The 18,975-nt window shown below is 33.7% G+C and overlaps 1 non-coding gene across 1 annotated transcript; it reads left to right on the top strand.

Moving 5' to 3' along the window:
- The first annotated feature begins 5,699 nt into the window (after positions 1 to 5,699).
- On the top strand, positions 5,700 to 5,810 carry LOC114495767. Its single transcript, XR_003684444.1, has one exon. It is a non-coding gene; the product is annotated as a U6 spliceosomal RNA (small nuclear RNA).
- The last annotated feature ends 13,165 nt before the right edge of the window (positions 5,811 to 18,975 follow it).

The following is an 18,975-nucleotide window of genomic DNA, read 5'->3' as shown; positions in this document are numbered from 1 at the left end:
TCTGAATAATTTGGATATATTTTTATAACTTTTTTCATTTGCAATACATATATTTGGCAAAGGACTTATATCCAGAATATATCAAAAAACTTTTACAAACCGATAAGCTAAATACAAGCAATGTAATTTTTTATGAACAAAATATTAAACATACTCTTTACAAACCAGGATATTAAATGCAATAAGCAAGTAAAACATTGTTCAACAGTATTAGTTCAGGGAAATACAATTCTTCTCAGAATAAGATACCACTACACAGCCACCAAAGTGGCTAAAATAAAAAGTTCTGACCATACCAAGGGTCAACGAGTTACGCCATCAATGACAAACCTTTCAAACACTACCAATGGGTGTAGGACGGTCATTTTCCATTGATGTTTTGCTCAACATATGTTTATGTTAAGCACAGCAATGCCATTTTATTTTTTATCTTTAATATTTTATTTATTTGCTTATATTTAAACTACATTTTTTATTGTTGTTCAAGTACAATTGTCTCCATTTCCCCCCCACTATTCCGTCCACCCCAACCATCCCCACTCTCAATCCTACTCCCCTTTGGTTTTGTCCATGTGTCCTTTATACATGTTCCTGAAAACCCTTCCCCCTTTTAGAATTTTATAACTTTTAATAAAACAAGTCCTTATATGTAAAATGTCACGATAATTACTTTGGGTCACTTTTTTAATATTGAAAACTATTATTTTTTCCTTTCTTTTCTCACTGAAGTTCTATTAAAAATACACAAATATTGTCTCCCTTTAGGGCACTTCACAATCAAGATTAATTATGCAAAGTATCTCATGCAGGTTGACCTAATTAAATTTAATTAGTTTGTCTTGTTAATTCTAAACATCATCCTCTGGGATAGTTTACACTTTGGTTAAAGTAGGTAGAAAATCCATATGCTTACTTGTTCTAACATATTTAGGCAGCAATCAAATCACATGTACTTGTTCAAACGAAGTATGTATACTCATCTAGCAATTTATATTGCTTTTATCCAATGATTATGTTAAAACTTAGCTCTCTGGTAGAAATTTATTAAGGTAATGGTGCTCACAAAAATATACAAAATCATGATATATCATGCGACTAATACTCTAACTGCCTAATGGAAATTTTTACAAACTTACTAATTTTCAAATTATTCCTGGAATGTTATTTTGTATACTATTAATTGTTCATTTCTATGATACTTCCATTCCCTGGCATCTTTCCTCTTTGCTCTCTTACTGTTCCGTTTCAAATGGTACCATTTCCTCAGCTAAGCACAATTAATTGGTACCTCCAAGGGTTCTGCCCTGATTTCGCTGCTCTTCTTTCTCTACTGCTCTCCTAGGGGAACTGCCTTTACTCTACAAATGACTTTAATGACTACATGTGAGTAGAGCATGCTTAGATTTTGATTTCTAGCCTTGAACTCCACTTTTCACTTGAGACAAACTGCTCAACATATCATTGGTTACACAGACTTGAAAAATACATCCATCCTATGAACAAATGTCACCCCAATAAATTTAGTTTAAAAAATATATCCAACACATTTAGCACTGTATTTATCTCTATTTACACTCATTGCCATGTTCAGGTCCTATTACCTTCCTGCCTGGACTATTTCAGTAACTTTCTCATCTCAGTTCCTAATCCCTCTATGCATCCTCTATTTCATCATCTTCTCTAACAGCTCCTAGTAATTATCTGGTTTACTCAATTTGAAAGTGTAAACTTGTTTGTGTCACTCTCTGCCCTTTTCCTAGGATCCAAAAATTACTCTCTGTTACCTGTAAGATGGAGACTAAGCAACTCAGCAAGAATCTCTGACTTGGTTCTCCTCTAGCCCCATCTTGTAGCACAACTCCATTTTGAGATGTAGCTTCTGATGGTACCAGAACTTTTGTACTTCTTGGCATAGACATTGTCATTTAAATTTCTCTGAGTTTGTGTGTACTGCCCTCAATGCCTCATGTGTTCTCAACTTTTTAAGGATTTGTATAGGCAGGTAACTTATTGTAGGCTAAGAATAAGAAAAAATGATTTAAACAACACAGATGTGCAGAGGGAAAAATAGAAGCCCCTCTTCTAAACCTTTCTCTTATCTTCCCTTGGGACTGTTCATGTGGCAATCCTGTACTTATGGGAACAGAAGAATATAAGAAACTCCAGTCACTATGGCAGATTCTGGGTCTGTGATGTTCTACACAGATGTAGGTAATTCCTGATCATGGAGATAAAGAATATCTGCCCTGACACTACAGAGGGGAGTAAATTGAAACCAAACTTGTCCAGCCTTTTTGAATATTGCTATGAGGTAGACTTTGCTTGGTTTTTGTATCATACTTTAATTGTTACTATATTGTATCCTTCTAAGAATGAAATAAAAAATTCATAGATTCAAAAATATTGTCATGTTGGCATCTGTGAGTTTTCTTTAGCAATTGAATCCTGTCTGAATTTTTTAATAATTCACTTAAATTCTTGTGAAAAAATCTGGTTATTATCTGAATCTATAAAGTGATCCTTGAATGACATCACCAGTAGCAACCGGTTCCTCTACCTTTCTGAATAGGGGTAGCACTTCGATATTATGTAGCTGTGATGTATAACACTACCTAATGCTACTGAAAATGCTATCAAGGAGTTTTGATTCATTTTGGACCTTTAAGTTCACAGAATTCAGAGAAACATGCCACATATTTTGTTTTTGCAAGGTTTTTTTATAATTAAAATATTATATTAACACCTGAAAGAAACTTGTAAAAGTTTTTTATTAATTATGTCACTAACAATAGTATAAAACTGAACATACTCTTACTATATGAATCAGCAACTGAGCTCATTGGTATTTATTGAAGTGAATTCAAAAGTTATAAACACCTGAACATAGATGTTTTATAGTGCTTTTATCCACGATTTTCAAAACTTGGGAACAACCAAGATGTCCATCAGTAGGTGAATAAATGAATGAACTGTTACATTCAGACAATGGCATAGTATTGAGTGCTAGAACGAAATGAGCTATTAAACCATGAAAGGACATGGAGGAACCTTAAATCCATATTACAATGTAAAGGAAGTTAATGTAACAAGAATGGTATTTTTTGGCAAATGGCATTGAGTAGGCAAGGGGCTCTTAAATGGAGGGAAATGTGCTAAATGTAAAATAAAAAACTGATAAATTAAACTTCATTAAAATTAAAAACTTCTATTAATCAAAAGAAACCACCTAAGGTGTGAAATCAGTACAGAGAATGTGAGAGATATTGGCTGGCATGTATATTTTTAAAAAGAGAGTGAGATAGAAACCCAAATATGTAAAGAATCCAAATATGTAAAAAAATCAAAGTAAGAAAGACAAAAGAGAACATAGAGAATGAGCAAATGATAATTTGATATAATCATATGCTCAGAATTGCTAAAATAAAAATGGCAACAATACCAAATTTTATGGCTTTGTAATATGTCTGCTAGTCTATGTTGAAACTTATCTCTCAGAATTCAATTTCTTGTTTGATTCTGGAAAATGTGCTCTGTAAGATGGATTCTTTAGTGAGGTTTAGCAGTTGGATATGGAGCAATAGCCATTTCACAGTTCACACACAGAGTCATCAATCTGTTGATTCACCCTGATATCATAAAACAGTGCTGGCCTGCAAATACTCCACCTTGCAGTACATTCTCCTTCAACCTTTGTGACTGCTGGGACCAGTGAGTGTGTTTCCTTTCATGACAGAGGCCCCAGCTGCTGCAGGACAGCCACAGTACCAAGCTTTAGCATTGCATGCTGAGACAGTAGTAAACAGAAACTGCTTAATCAGATCCCAAAACACAAGGGTAAGGTCAGATCCTCTACAAAATGTGTATATATATTAAATATAGGTAGAGAATGAAATGGAAACATAGATCTATGTATTCATACATATACACACCCATGTATAAGTTCTTAGTGCATCTGCTTCTGATTTTTCCATGAACTACATATGAAGATGTTCAGGTCATATACTGCTCATAGGATTATGAATTGGAGCAATGACTTTGAAAAAAAACCCTTAATCAGTATGCCAGTCTGTGAACCAGAAGTTTCATTTTTTTGCTATAATCCATCAGAATTGCATTTATATGCTCACCAAAACACATACAGAGAATGCTATAGTCACACTACTAATAATAGAGAAAAACTGGATCCACCTAAATGCCCATCAATACTAAAATGGATAAATAATTTGGTGTATTTTAATAAAATAAAATTCTGTATGGACTGAGAATAAACAAATTATACAGAAACACAAAATTGTGTACAATGAGTCACAAAAGTGTACAATACTGTCTTATTCCACTTAAGTTCTAAAACAAGCAAAATTTTCTATAGACTTAGCAATCACAATAGTAGTTATGACACCAACAAAGGGGTTCTTGCTCCCCCTGAAGATTAAAATCAATAGAGGAGAGGAAACAGATTCAGCAGCAAAGAGATTGACTAAAAATAGGTTAATAAAAAAGATAGATGAAGGGAGCTTGATGCATCCAGGGAGCACACAATGACAGAGCACAAGGCTCCCGGAACGGCTGCTGGGCTTCCTGGCTTACGTAGAACAGGGTTTCTTAGCATCAGCAGAGCTTCTACCATGGGTCGGCATTGATGGGCACAGGCACATTGGTTTGGGAGTGCCTAAAGGGAAACCCAATCTTATCTAGGGGAGGATCTAAAATTAACTTGAAGGATATTCCCATCCATCTAAGAGAGGCTCAGACTGTCCCAGTGACTTGAAAAGTTAATAGTGATTACAGCAGGGACCAAGAAGTTGCTTTCTAAAGCTAATAATATTCTAGATCTTGCACTAGTTGCCTGTGTGTGCTTAGTTTGTGAAAATTTATATATTTGCACACTTATAATGAAATTGCATACCTATGTCTGTCCAAATACTTCTATACAATGCTTTAAAAATATAGAGAAAAAAAGGTGAAAGTGTTTGTGACAATCTTCACCAATTCCTGATGCATAGACTTGAAGGAGTCAGTGCGGCTTTTCAGGAAATGCCAATTCGTGCTCACTTCCACAGCACATACAAGGTTGGCCCAGAAAAAGTCCAACCATTGTTGATATAACAGGAATGGTTTGTGCAACCTCAATGTAACCTGGCAACCAAAGAGAGCAGACTGGAATGCATGTGTGTGAACGATGACGACTTCATTGTACTAGTCAGTGGAGGCAATAGACACTGTTGAGTGTACTGTGTGGCCCTCAAAATGACTGAGTAGAACAATGAATCTGCATCAAATTTTGCGTTAAGCTTGAACATTCCTCTGCAGAAACTATTTGAATGATTCAGAAGGCTGCAGCTAGGGACAACTGGTGATTGGCAGCTTCATCACCACAATATGCCTGCCTGCTCAGGCATCATGTCTCATGCAGAGTATTTTGGTGAAACATCAAATCACCCAGGTGACTCAGTCCCCTACAACCCAGATTTGGCAGCCTGTGACTTCTGACTTTTTCCAAAACTAAAAACATCTTTGAAAGGGAAGAGATTGCAGACCATCAGTGAGATTCAGGGTCAGCTGATGGAGACTGAGAGAACTGTGTGAGGTCCCAAGGTACCTACTTTGAAGGGGACTGAGGCATCACTGTCCTATGTACAATGATTCCTGTATCTTCTATCTTCTTCAATAAAAATTTCTATTTTTTCATATTACATGACTGGATACCTTCTGGACAGATCTTTTATGGTAAATTTGGAATGATACAGAGAAGATTAGGATGGCCCCTGCACAAGGATGACACACAAATTCAGAAAGTGTTCCATATATATATATATATATTTTTTTAGATTTTTATTTATTTATTTATTTTTAGAGAGGGAAGGGAGGGAGAAAGAGAGAGAGAAACATCAATGTGCGGTTGCTGGGGGCTGTGGCCTGCAACCCAGACATGTGCCCTGACTGGGAATCGAACCTGCAATGCTTTGATTCACAGCCCACACTCAATCCACTGAGCTACGCCAGCCAGGGCAGTGTTCCATATATTTTTAATAAAGGAAAATATAAAGAAATGGGACTACATCTTTTTAAAAAGCTTCTACATGGAAAAAGAAACCATCCATAAAAAGGGAACTGACCCTATGGGAGAACATATTTGCCAATGATACATTGAACAAAGGTTTAATTTCCAAAATATATAAAGAACTCATAGGACTCAACATGAGGAAGACAAACAATCCAATTAAAAATAGGCAAAGGACCTGAATAGATGCTGCCTCCAGGGAAGACATACAAATGGCCTATAGACATAAGAAAAAATGCTCAGCATCACCAGCCATCAGAGAAATGCAAATTAAAACCACAGTGAGATATCACTTCACACCTGCCCAAATGGCCATCGTTAATAAATCAACAAAGAAGTGCTGGTGAGTATGTGGAGAAAAAGGGAACCCTTTTGTAATGCAGACTAGCGCAGCCACTGTGGAAAATAATATGGAATTTCCTAAAAAAAAAAAAAGGAACTACCTTTTGATCCAGCAATTTCACTGCTTAGAATATACCCTAAGAATCCTGAAACACCAATTCAAAAGTACTTATGCACTCCTATGTTCACAGCAGCAGTATTTACAGTAGCCGAGAGCTGGAAACAGCCTAAGTGCCCATCAGTAAATGAGCGGATCAATAAACTGTGCTACATTTACACAATGGAATACTGCCCTTCATTTAAAAAAAAAGAAAGAAAAAAGAATTCCTGCCTTTTGCAACAGTGTGGATGGAACTGGAGAGCATTATGCAAAGTGAAATAAGCCAAGCAATGAAAGAAAAAATACCATATGATGTCATCTATAACAGGAACCTAGTCAACAAAACAAACAAATGAGCAAAATGGAACCAGAGGCATAGACTGACAGTGGTAAGAGCGGAGGAGTGAACTGGGGACTATTTGAAAGAAGGTGAAGGTGTTAGTCAAAGGACATATACGAAAGACCAATGAATACAGACAATAGTGTGAGGATTGACTACGGAAGTGGGGAATGGTTTTGGTGGAGGGGGACAAAGGGAGAAAAAATAGGACAATTGTAATAGCATGAACAACAAAACATTAAAAAAAAAGTGAACCTGACTGCTGTTTGGGTCTGTGGGAAAAGAAAAGGCTGACTTGTTGTCTCTTATAGCTAGAAAACAGCTGGGGGCAGGGCCAAACAAGTTCTCCAATGTCTTCTGCTAAGGAAGAAAATGCTTTGCTTTTCCATGAATGAAATAAATGGATGACAAAACAGCAAGTAAAAATGAAACTAAAGTAAAGGCAGTGTAGACTGGATGGAAGGAAGCCTGAAAAGGCCTGGGTTTCCCACCACTGTGTGAGAGACTCTGGCAGCTGAGGAAATGGTGGTCTGCCACTGTTTCATGTGCATCGTGGATCTGGAGAGACAGCTGTGACCTCAAGGAAGGCAGTCTCTTTAGAGAGCTTTGGAGTCTATTGGAATCCATTTGTAATCTTCTGGGCAATTTGCACAACCTTCCTCTGGAAGTGGAGGATAGAGTGCAGAAGACTTTACTTTGTTTTTTTTTTTTTTTGTAAATCATTTTCTGTACTATTGAATTTGTGACAAAAATCTGATTACATTTGAAAATATCTAAATCAGCATTCATTTTTGTCATCCATTCACAATTTAATACCCTTGGAAATATTCATTTTATGGAAATTCCATCTTTGGCAATCATGTAAAAATAAGTGAATTGATGAATATTATAAATTTGCATGCTTTTGACAAAGGACTTTTACCATGATTAAGATATTTTCTTTTAATCACTACAACTGAGGAAAAAATATCCACATAATTTATCCTAAACATGTCTTTAATAAAATACTTTTGAAACCAGAAAATCTTATAAGTATTTTTAAATCTAATTTTAATCTGTTGTATGGACTCGGCCAACTCATTTCTTTTCTTAGTCTTCTCCAAATTATTTAACTTGATATCAAGGCAAAAGTGACTGCTTACTTAAATAAACTAGAAAATTATTAATTTTAGATAAGTATGTTAGATAAGTGAAGATAGGATTCATTGTGGAAAAGCTTCATCATTTTAGCACATTATTTTGCAAAATTAACTTCTACCAGAGGTATTTAGGATCTAACACCTCCCAAGCATTTAAAACATAAGTTCCATTTTTCATGGGTCACATTATCGTTTGTGTTTTTTTTCTTAAAGGGGATAGGATTAAAAAACATTATTTTAGTACAGAGTTTATGTAGACATATAAAATCATTCTAAAAATATTTTCTAAATATGAGTGAGTAAAAGCCCAAGAGCACTAGTTCTTATCTGCAAATTAGTCCATTTCTTAGAAAATAAACAATTATTTTGTTTGACTATTTCAACTGAATGTTAAATGTCTTTTGTTTCTTTTAAAGATTTCAAAGGTGACCCTTTGGTTCACAGGCCAGTGCTCAATCCACTGAGTCACACCAGCCAAGGCTGAATGTTAAATTTTATATACTAGAGCAACCACATCTCCCAGTGAAATAACAATTACTTGTCAGTGGCATCACTGTATCATGTGATGACAAAGGGCATTGGCTTTTCAGGTTGTACTACCACTCACACAACACATACCTACTGTTTTTATTGCTCCTCCTCACTCGTTTATATGCCCTTAATGGCCCTTCTGAACTCTTTTAACTCTAGTATAAATAGTTTAAACAATAACAACAGGCAAAATAAAAGCTCTACTCCCGACCTTGAAACATTTCCATTGGAGAAACAATGGAAGGGTTTGATGTTAATCCCGAATCTGCCCTTTATTTACTGTCAATTGTCAAACAATTAACATTCCACTGGCCTCTGAAGTCACTTCTGTGATGAGGGAAGTTTTTATGTCTCTTTTAGTATTAAGAATGTATGAGCACCTAATCAATAAGATTTCATTAAAATAATAGAGTAAACCTCAATTTACAGTGATTCTTAAAACTTCACAGATAAATACTACCTTTATTAGAAAACATAGGCACTTTGAAATGGTACTGCAGAAGCTTACACAGAGAGTGACTATACTTGTATTTACACCCTCTATGTGCAAGGTTAGATTTATTTTATTGCCCTCCATTTGCCATGCTGAGATTCTTTTAGTGAAGAAAGATTAAAAACAAGCAGCTCATGAAGGATTGGAATACTTGTCTCTGTGGCTGCCGAGTGCCGTGTTCATGGGGTCCGATTGTGGATTTGGCCAGGGGTCTGTAACCTTGTATAAAATATATGGGGATCAAAGGGGATGAGAGCGGCTTAGTCGCTTTAATCACAGGCTGCATGTGTAACACAGGAACTGCTCATCTGAGGGGCCCTCAAGCAGAAAAGTCATACATTCATAAAATTGTTTCCAAAATATTCTGTAGCCCATCTGAACTTCATTTTTTTTTCCAAAGAAGGCCTGGTGTGGCACATCCGTTGTTTGGCTCTGTGTCTACTTTGCCATGCCAAATTGTGATACCACTTGATCTCTTTTTCTGATTCACATGTCTTATTTCAGTTATTTTACTTTGGTTACATGGGATTCTCCAGGAATACCTGCGGAGATCATTCACTGCTATTGTAAACACCCCACCTTTTAGCATTCTTTGGGTTTTAAGCATCCTTCCACTGTTGTATGATTTGAAATACAAGGTAGTTCTCTGCTTTCCACCACAGAAGCCTAAGACTCCAGATCTCCCCCATGCACTTCCAATACATGTACATGCAGGCACTTCTCTGCACTTCTTGGCATCTGAAATGCAGGCATGGGGACTAAATGTGCAAACAGGTGGCCACTCTGGAAATTTGAACCTCAGAAAAACAGTACAAAAATTTCAGAATAGAGGGGTTATGTTTTCCTAGTCAGTCTTCACCATTCACTCAGTGTTCTGTATTGTTGGTATTCATAATAGTACCTCAATCATATTTTTTCTAGTGTGATACTGGCTCTATTCCTTGAGGCCCAGCCACCTTGCTTTTTGTCAATGTTTCAAACAGTTTCTGAAGCTTTCCCACAGATTCTGTGATCTATTAATACCTTCTAAAACACATGAACTTTTAAAGTTTATTCAAAATCTCTTTTGTTGCTTGCAGCCAAGGATTTTGGTATTAAAAACATCTTTGCTGATTAATAAGGTTTGGCCTAACTTCTAAATACCACACACATTTGAACTTCTCTTAGTCCTGACAAGGTGAATTTAAGCACTTCTGTGTGTTTCGCCTAAAGAACTAGCTGTGTCAGAAGTTATATCTGAAGCTCCAAGAACTGATGGAAAAAAATTGTCATAAAAACTAATATTACCATATTAGCTTTTAGGGCATAGCAGACAACCACAATATCTCAGATACACACAGCAAAAAGCATTTATTTCTCATGCATCTGTAGGTTGGTTAGGATTTAGCTGATTTAAGCTGTCTGGTTCTCCTTCAGCCTATCAATCCAACTGGATTTTGCCACTCTCAGTAGGTTGGGAGCTAGTCTGCTTCACTTTTACTTATTCTGAGCCCAGGTCATTGGGTTTCTAGGGAAAATTCTTACAGTGTTGACAGAGGCACAAGAAGGCCAATAGAAACACATGATGCTTTTTAAGGCCTGGACTAGAACTATACATCATTCTTTCCACTCCAAAACAAGCCACTCGGCAGAGCCTTAAATCAAAGGCATGGGAAGTACGTGCCATCACTAGCAAAAGGAACTGTAAAGATACCTGTGAAAAAAGATGGATATATGGAGTAGGGGAAATTATGATCATTAATAATTTAATCTACTACCATTACCCCAAGGTGCATATCAACATGAAGTTCCGAGGATAGCCAAACAAAGCAGAACAGGCAACTAACAATTGATACCCAGGATTAGGTCACAGGGAGAGATGTATTCAGAGCCTTAAGCAATTAAAGAAGCAACAGGGACCTTGTTTTTGGATAAATGGAGAAGTTTCGAGTACGACAGATAAGCAAGAGCCTTTGAATTGGTTATGGAGACTAGGGACTGACTGTCTTCAGTACACAAGTTAACATAAACACCTTCTGCTGGATTCGGTGAGTTAATAGAAATAGTGTTTACACATACCCATAATGAAATATTTAACAGTCAACTAAGTTATCATGGTTTTCAGATGAGGTGTGACCTCAAGACACTCTCATATTTCAGAAAAGTGAAAAATAAAATTTTCATTTATCTCATCATTTTTTAAAACATAAAACTCAGCATAACTGAATCTTGGAAGAAAAAAATTGTGCCTTACACAGAGAAGCACAAAAGGCACATGGGCCTCAATGTGGCAAACATGGACAACACACTACAAATGCACAATTTGTACTTAATTTCCATAATAGAGTATTGAAAGTAAAATTTAGTGAAGAACTTTGTGAAAAGATAAACCTATCTTGTTCCTTTGTAACTGTATTTATTGCAATTACTTCAAAGAATACATATATTAGAGAATATCTCTTAAGTATATTTTATCAAAACTGTTCAACACATTTGCCCTGGCTGGCGTAGCTCAGTGGATTGAGCGTGGGCTGTGAACCAAAGTGTCGCAGGTTCAATTCCCAGCTAGGGTACATGCCTGGGTTGCAGGCCATAACCCCCAGCAACCGCACATTGATGCTTCTCTCTCTCTCTATCTCCCTCCCTTCCCTCTCTAAAAATAAAAATGAATAAAATCTTTAAAAAAAAGAACAATTCATACCTTTAAAAAAAACTATTCAACACATTCAAACATTTATAATATCAATAAAGGTAGTTTTGCCCTTTCTCAGATTTAGAAGGCTGAGGTAATCATTTCTTATTTTATCTTGAACTAATGGTTATTCAAATAATGTGTGGTAGCAGCAGGGTTTACACAACGTTAAATCTCAAGGTAAGAAATCAAAGATGGCTTTTATTTCTGTCATCACTTGTCTATGGCAGGTATCATATCTTTGTTCTAAAAAAAAGGGAAGGAGAAAGGGCAAAACTTTTCCAGGTGAAGCCAGTCAAACTAGTCTCCTTAAAAAAATGAAACAACTTTTGAGGACATTCTTTCCTGCAACTTTATTTATATTTTATTGTTTAACATTAGGTCACATGTCCAGCTGTAGCCATAAGGAAGCCTAGAATTTTGATGATTTTATTTTAGAATGATTGCTGCCCTAAACAAAATCAGCATTCTGTTTTTGAGAGAGAAATAAAAATGGATGTTGGATATAGCCTTTTACAAGACCTCTATTGTGTTTTCTCTCTCATACATACACACACATAAATATATGCATATATGTTTATATCATATCTACAATACAAATTATCAATAGAACAAATAGATACCTTTATATATATACACATACATGTTTATAGTATACCCATAGATATAAATATGTAGATATACTTTATTTTTATCCATTAAGCATCCCATTTCCATTCCTTGACTCAAATATGCATCCATTGTAATGCATATGATAGTTTTTTAACATCCACATGTCTGTGAAAACACAGATGGTGTGGTTGTGATGATGGTGCTATGTGTGTTTAATTTGAATAAATATGTCACCATAGAACTTATGCTGCATAATTGTTTTTATTTTATTTTTAAAATTTAGTCATGTTTCCAGTTCTTTTGCAAACATCTATAGGTTCCAAATGCTACCTAATGTGCCACAATGTGCCTGCACAATATTTTACTTTCCTCCTTGTAGTAATAGATCTCCAATTGCAACCAACTTCCCATTCCCATAAGCTATGTTACAGTGAATATCCTTATCCATATACTTCAGTTTTGGCCTGTGAGTTTCCCTACTATGTATCTGGAAAATCTTTGTTATGCAGGCACAAGTTTAATTTTACTAAGTACCACCAATGCAGTTTTTATTTCTTCCACTTATTTTGACAACATGTACTCTTTCCTTCTATTGATCCCATAAGAATGACTATGCCAACAGCATCTTTCTCTCTTAGTATTTCTCATGAAAATGTCTTCTGTGTTCTCTACTCTGAACTATGTGTCTTCTTTCCCCAGACAATGTATTTGTAGTTTCTCATATGTAAAGTAATTGGTTATAAGATTATGGATTTAATAATGTACATAAAGGTGTCCTTAGGTTAGTATATTAAAATATAGCATAAACTTTGTTCAGAACGTTACAATCTAATGGAGTAAAAATATATTGTCTTCAAATAACATTCCTGCTTTTATCTCATTTAGAGTATTAGGTACTGATCTCTAAATAAACCCTAAAATTGGTATTTTATAATTTTATAAATTAAGAAATAAATAAAATTACATTTGTTTTGTTATTCCAATGAAAAGGCTATTTGTACTTTTTCTTTGAGGCAAAACTACAAATTAATTAAATTATTGAGGATCTAGGCATTTAAGATGTTTTTCTTTGACAACTTAATTATAATCAGAAAAGTCAATAACATTCTAATAATGGCTCTAATTTTGAAAGTTAATTGTTTTTCTTATTTTACATCACGTTACATCCTTCCTCTTGGTACATTTCACTAATGTAACTCATTTGATCTGAGAAGCTTTTTTGCTTTGTTTCTGAAATGTTTTGAAAGAGCAAATGTGATAAAATATTTTTGATTTTTCATTTTTATGAATTCTAAGCACTATACTACTTTTCTATATGTGATTAAAACACATTATACTTTGATTAAATATAATAATTCTCATATGCTTAATTATTTAGTTTAAACAATTTAAATTCTTCACTCACCTAAATAATAGATAAGCATTAAATAAAAGCATTAATCTTCTAAAGAAAGCAATTGTCCATCTTGTATCTTAGCACACTAAATTACTTTACTAAGAGCACCAATTAAGCATTTGGAAAATGTGTGGGATTTTTCTTGAGTTGAGCTGTGCATATATTCTTCAATATAAATTTGATTCAGGACACAGTTCACACGATTATTTTAATTTTACTAAGTTATTCATTTGCTAAAAATCTTAATTGTAATTATCCTTGGAAATATTTGTATTTGTGGGAGAAGCTTGTATTAACAATTTATAATATTCAACTGAATTAAGGAAATATGAAAAACAACATTTCAAGAAGACTACTAGTTTACAAAGAAAATATTACAACAATGCATTTCAGGAGGGAGTTAAAAAAATCAGCATCACATACGTTAGAGGTATTGATCCCCATTATTCTCCTGACTTTTTCTTTTAGAGCATGATAATATTTTAATTCTCTAGGATGGTGAGAGGTTGGTTTGGAATAAAAGAGGAATAGACATATATATTTTATGTTGTCATAAATTTTTAATATTTTATTTTTAAGTAATATTTAGTTTTTTAACTTTTTTAGATTTTATTTATTTATTTTTAAAGAGAGGGGAAGGGAGGGAGAAAGAGAGAGAAAGACACATCAATGTGTGGTTGCCTCTTATGCACCTCCCACCAGGGACATGGCCTAAAACCAGGCGCATGCCCTGACTGGGAAGAGAACCAACAATCCTTTGGTTTGCAGGCCAGCACTCAGTCCACTGAGCCATACCAGCAAGGGCCTTAAGTAATATTTATAGAATACAATAGTTCACATACTTTACCCAATTATGGAGATATAATTTTCCAAGAATGAGAAGGGTAAATGTAGGTACAATTTATAACACAACCAAGAGAATTTAAAGAAAATTTAAAATTTGTTTTATTTAAAATAAAATAAAAACTTTATAACACATTTTTATATATTCATATTCATATTTATAACACATATTTATATATTCATATATTCATATATATTTCCTATATAATTATATACTACCAATTATATGTAATTACATAGTTATATTTTTACAATAGATTTTAATTTAATAATATGATTATATTTCTAAAAATATTATAACATTAGGTTCTCAAACTAGTGTATGTATATTTTTCAGTGAAAAGAAGATATGAATAGATTTAAAGAAGTAAATTTTCATGTATTTATTTCCTTATATGTTCTTTTCAAAATATACACTTAAACAATTTTTGAAAAGTACAGTTGTAATAAAATATTCATTAGTATTAATTTCTGTTGGCAGGTGGAATGGAAATATTAATTCAAAGGAGAAAGGGAATAATGTAAAACTTGACTCTTAAGGAAAAGGCTTATGTTGGATTTTTAATATACTTGTTAGTGGATATCAAATCACAATTACACATAGATATAATTGTATATCTAATTATATAGATATTAATGATTTATATAGTATTAGTATATAATTAGTATGCAGTTGCATAATTATATAAATTATAAAATTAGTATATAAATAAATATATAACTATATTTATATAGCTATGGCTGTTATGGTTCAGCTGGTTGGACTGTAGACCCATAAGAAGTTTGATTCCTGGTCAGGACACATACCTAAATTGTGGGTTTGATCCCTGGTCTGGATGTGAATGCATGCAACCCCTGTCCATCTGCATAAGATGCCTGGTGCAACAGGCACTGATCCGGTCCCGCCACAGACTGGAGTTACCTGATCAATGCTTCTCTTTCACATCGATGTTTCTCTTTCTCCCTCCCTTTCTATCTAAAAGCAAAGAATGAGAGAAAGAAAGAAATGTCTTTGGGTGAGGATAAGAAACTCTCACAAAACTATATTTATATGAATAAATTATTATATATGCATACATATATTAAATTAATTCATTTACAATTGTTATAAAATATTTGTTTTGAATTTTATAGTGATAAAATATGGATGTCTAATTAAAGTGACTAAAGTGGCACATAGTTTATCAAAATGTTACAAGAGCAAAAATTTTCAAAACAATGCAGAGAATTTTGACTTATAATTTTAAGTATATTAAGACAAATGTAGAAACTGCTCTAATATCTTATCTAGTGACCCTGGTAACATCTAGTCTATCCATATTCCTGATAGCATGTCTATTTTCCCAAAATGTATCAAAGTTAGATTAAAAAAAAAAAGTACCATCCCTACAGAAAAAGAGACAGAAAGGGAAAGATGTATAAGTGCATGTGCACACACATGCATGTTTATAGAGATAGACTGTACATATAAATATATGTACATGTATGGATATTTCAAGCTGATAATAAATATTCAAATATAGACTTTATAGTAAGTATCTAGATCCCTGACATTCTTTTGTACTTGCAATTGATATATACCCATAACAGATGTAACCCATACTGTCAGAGATCTATCCAGGTCCCCTCATTTTTATCATATTTTTCTGTCACTTCTGCTATGTGGCTCTTTTAATTCCAATGGCCTGGTCAAAGAGGTATATTGATTCTTTTTTCTGAAAACTAGATTTGAGTTAATGGAGCCACTTTTTAGTCAAGGATAGAGAGAAGCAGTGTGGTTGGGAGTTTATTTCCAGTCCACTCCCTTTCAACTTTGACCATAGATGGGTTCAAGTGTATGGAAAGTCAGCTTCTTTCCTTTAAATAGGGCCAACTCTGAGGCATAATTTAAACTCCCAGGTTCCCCTGAAAAGTCAGATTGAAGCCACTCTCTTCAAAAGATTTTACTTAAAATTGAGCTCTTTCTTGGTTTTTCTACCTCTCTGTCCTTCCTACATTCCCAGCAAGCTCCTGGCCATAATTTTTAAATAAATCACTTGGACAGAAACCCACTCCTCAGACTCGGTCAGCTTTCTGGAAAGCTCAGCTTAATACAATAGTCATGAAATGACTGAAAAAGAGTTTTCTAATTTAATATCAATAGGAAAGTATTTTAAAGTGTTACAGTGAGGGTACATACCTGGGTTGCAGGACAGGTGCCCAGTAGGGGGAACAGGAGAGGCAACCGCACATTGTTTCTCTCCCTCTTTCTCCTTCCTTTCTCCTTTTTTAAAAAATAAATAAATAAAAAATTTTAAAAAGTGTTACAAAGACAAAATCATAACTTATATTTTCATAATAAATAAAGTTTGATTTAAACAGGACTAGGTCATGCAAATGAAGTACTTACTTCATATGCAAAATTTGAAGGTCACTAAAATGTTAATAATTAAGGTAATAGTTCAATGTGCTATTTTTAAATAAAAATAAATACAGCTATCCATGATGTAAAAATTGTCCACATTTAATTAAAGACAGAATCACTGCTACTAATTTTTCCTTTAGTCTCCAATATGGTTTGGCATGACTGTGTGATTCTACTTCAAGAAGTTGGAAAAAGATCAGAAGCCCAAAGGAACACAAGGAAAGACAGAGCGATAACAGGAGAACAATCAATGAGATTGAAAACAGAAAACAAAGAGAAAATCAATGAAACAAAATGCTGTTTTTTTAAAAAAGGAAAATTGATAAACTTTTAAAAGACAGGCAAAGAAATAAAACAAAAAATATAAATTTTTATCGATAATGAAGAGAAGGAATATCATTGCAGACTCTGCAGACTTAAAAACCTACAAGAATGCTAAAAACAATCCCACACTAATAAATTTGACATCTTGGAAGACATAGCTCAATTCCTAAAAAAATGCAAATGACCAAAATTCACCCAAAATGAAATAATTAGGATAGTTTGAAACTGGTAAAAGATTTTTAATTGGTGATTTAAAATATTCCAATAAAAAACCTCAAAACCCATGATTTTACTGGAGAATTCTACCAACCATTTAAAGGATTAACACCAATTCTACAAAAGTTCTTTCAAGAAACAGAGAGGAGGCAAAACTTCTCAATTCTTTATAAAAAGCCAGCATTAACCTAATACCACCAGACAAAGGCAACACAGAAACACACACAAGAAAAGAAAAGAAGGGAAGGGGAGGGGTGGGGAGGAGGAGAGGAGAAGAGTGAGAGGAAAGAATTTCTAAACAGAAAACTTCTAATCCAATCTAATATACATAAAACATGATTAAGTGAGATTAATTCTGGTAATGCAACACTGATTTAATATTAAAAACTTCATTAATGTAATCTGTCATGTTAAGAAAATAAAGCCAACTTCATTGAAAATTCACTTTTGAGTTGTTAAACAATACTAATTTATTAAAATTAAAACAAAGATCTGAAATGACTTAGAAAGTAATTAATACGATTTATAGACTGGAAAAAATTGGCAATTAAGTTTTACTTAAGAACTAAAACAAGTATGGAGACAATAAGACATAATTTTAATAGCATTACTAGTTAAAGCACAAAACATATTAAATGGCCTGTTTTGTTTTGCTTTAATCTTTTCCTTATGTATTGCATGAAAAAAATCATACATAATATAGATATACATTTCTGCAGAATTATAATGCATAAACAATTTTACCTGGAATAATTTTTCATGATAGCAAAATTGATCAACAGTTTATCCAATTAATATACAAATACTAAATCAATATTCTGCATTTCACAAGAAATGCTTACATTTAACAATTATCTGTTTGACTTGCTGACTTTTAAATGGTCTAGCGAATCTTAACAAACTACTTTCCCAGATCTAAATAAAAAGCATATTTTATACATTTATCTGGGATTTTTAAGTACTTGCAGAAATCTTTTTAAAACTGCTTTAAGACATTATTAAAAATCATCAATATTATTTCTAAATGTCATCATTCTTAATTAACTTTATCATTAATACTTGAGGAACTACTACTATGATATTTAGTAATTTTCCACTGTATGATAAACATCATAGTGTTAAGATTAGTGTAAATAAATATGGATATAAAAGCAAACAAAATATGACTAATAGTCATTATAACAGAAAACTGAGGAAATGTATGGTAGCATATTTCCTACATGGTAGTCAATAGACCCTTGATATGTGCCTATTGAATAATCACAGATTCTAACATTCAGTGATGCCTCTGTAGGTTCCAAATGCAGAAATTTGTTGATTTTTTTGAAATGTGAAATTAAATCTCAGGTTTGAGAGATAGAGTGGATATGTAAATCAGCCAGAAAGTAACCTAGAGACCCACCATCATATTGATCTGAATATAAGGAAAAGTGTAGTGCTCTAAGAAGTGTCTCTTCATTATGCAGCTAAATATACAAAAGTGATTAGTATCCCGAGTATGCC

Source organism: Phyllostomus discolor, chromosome 4 (assembly GCF_004126475.2).
Source record: "Phyllostomus discolor isolate MPI-MPIP mPhyDis1 chromosome 4, mPhyDis1.pri.v3, whole genome shotgun sequence".
Taxonomy (NCBI): Eukaryota; Metazoa; Chordata; class Mammalia; order Chiroptera; family Phyllostomidae; genus Phyllostomus; species Phyllostomus discolor.
This window is presented reverse-complemented; position numbering and strand designations above follow the sequence as displayed.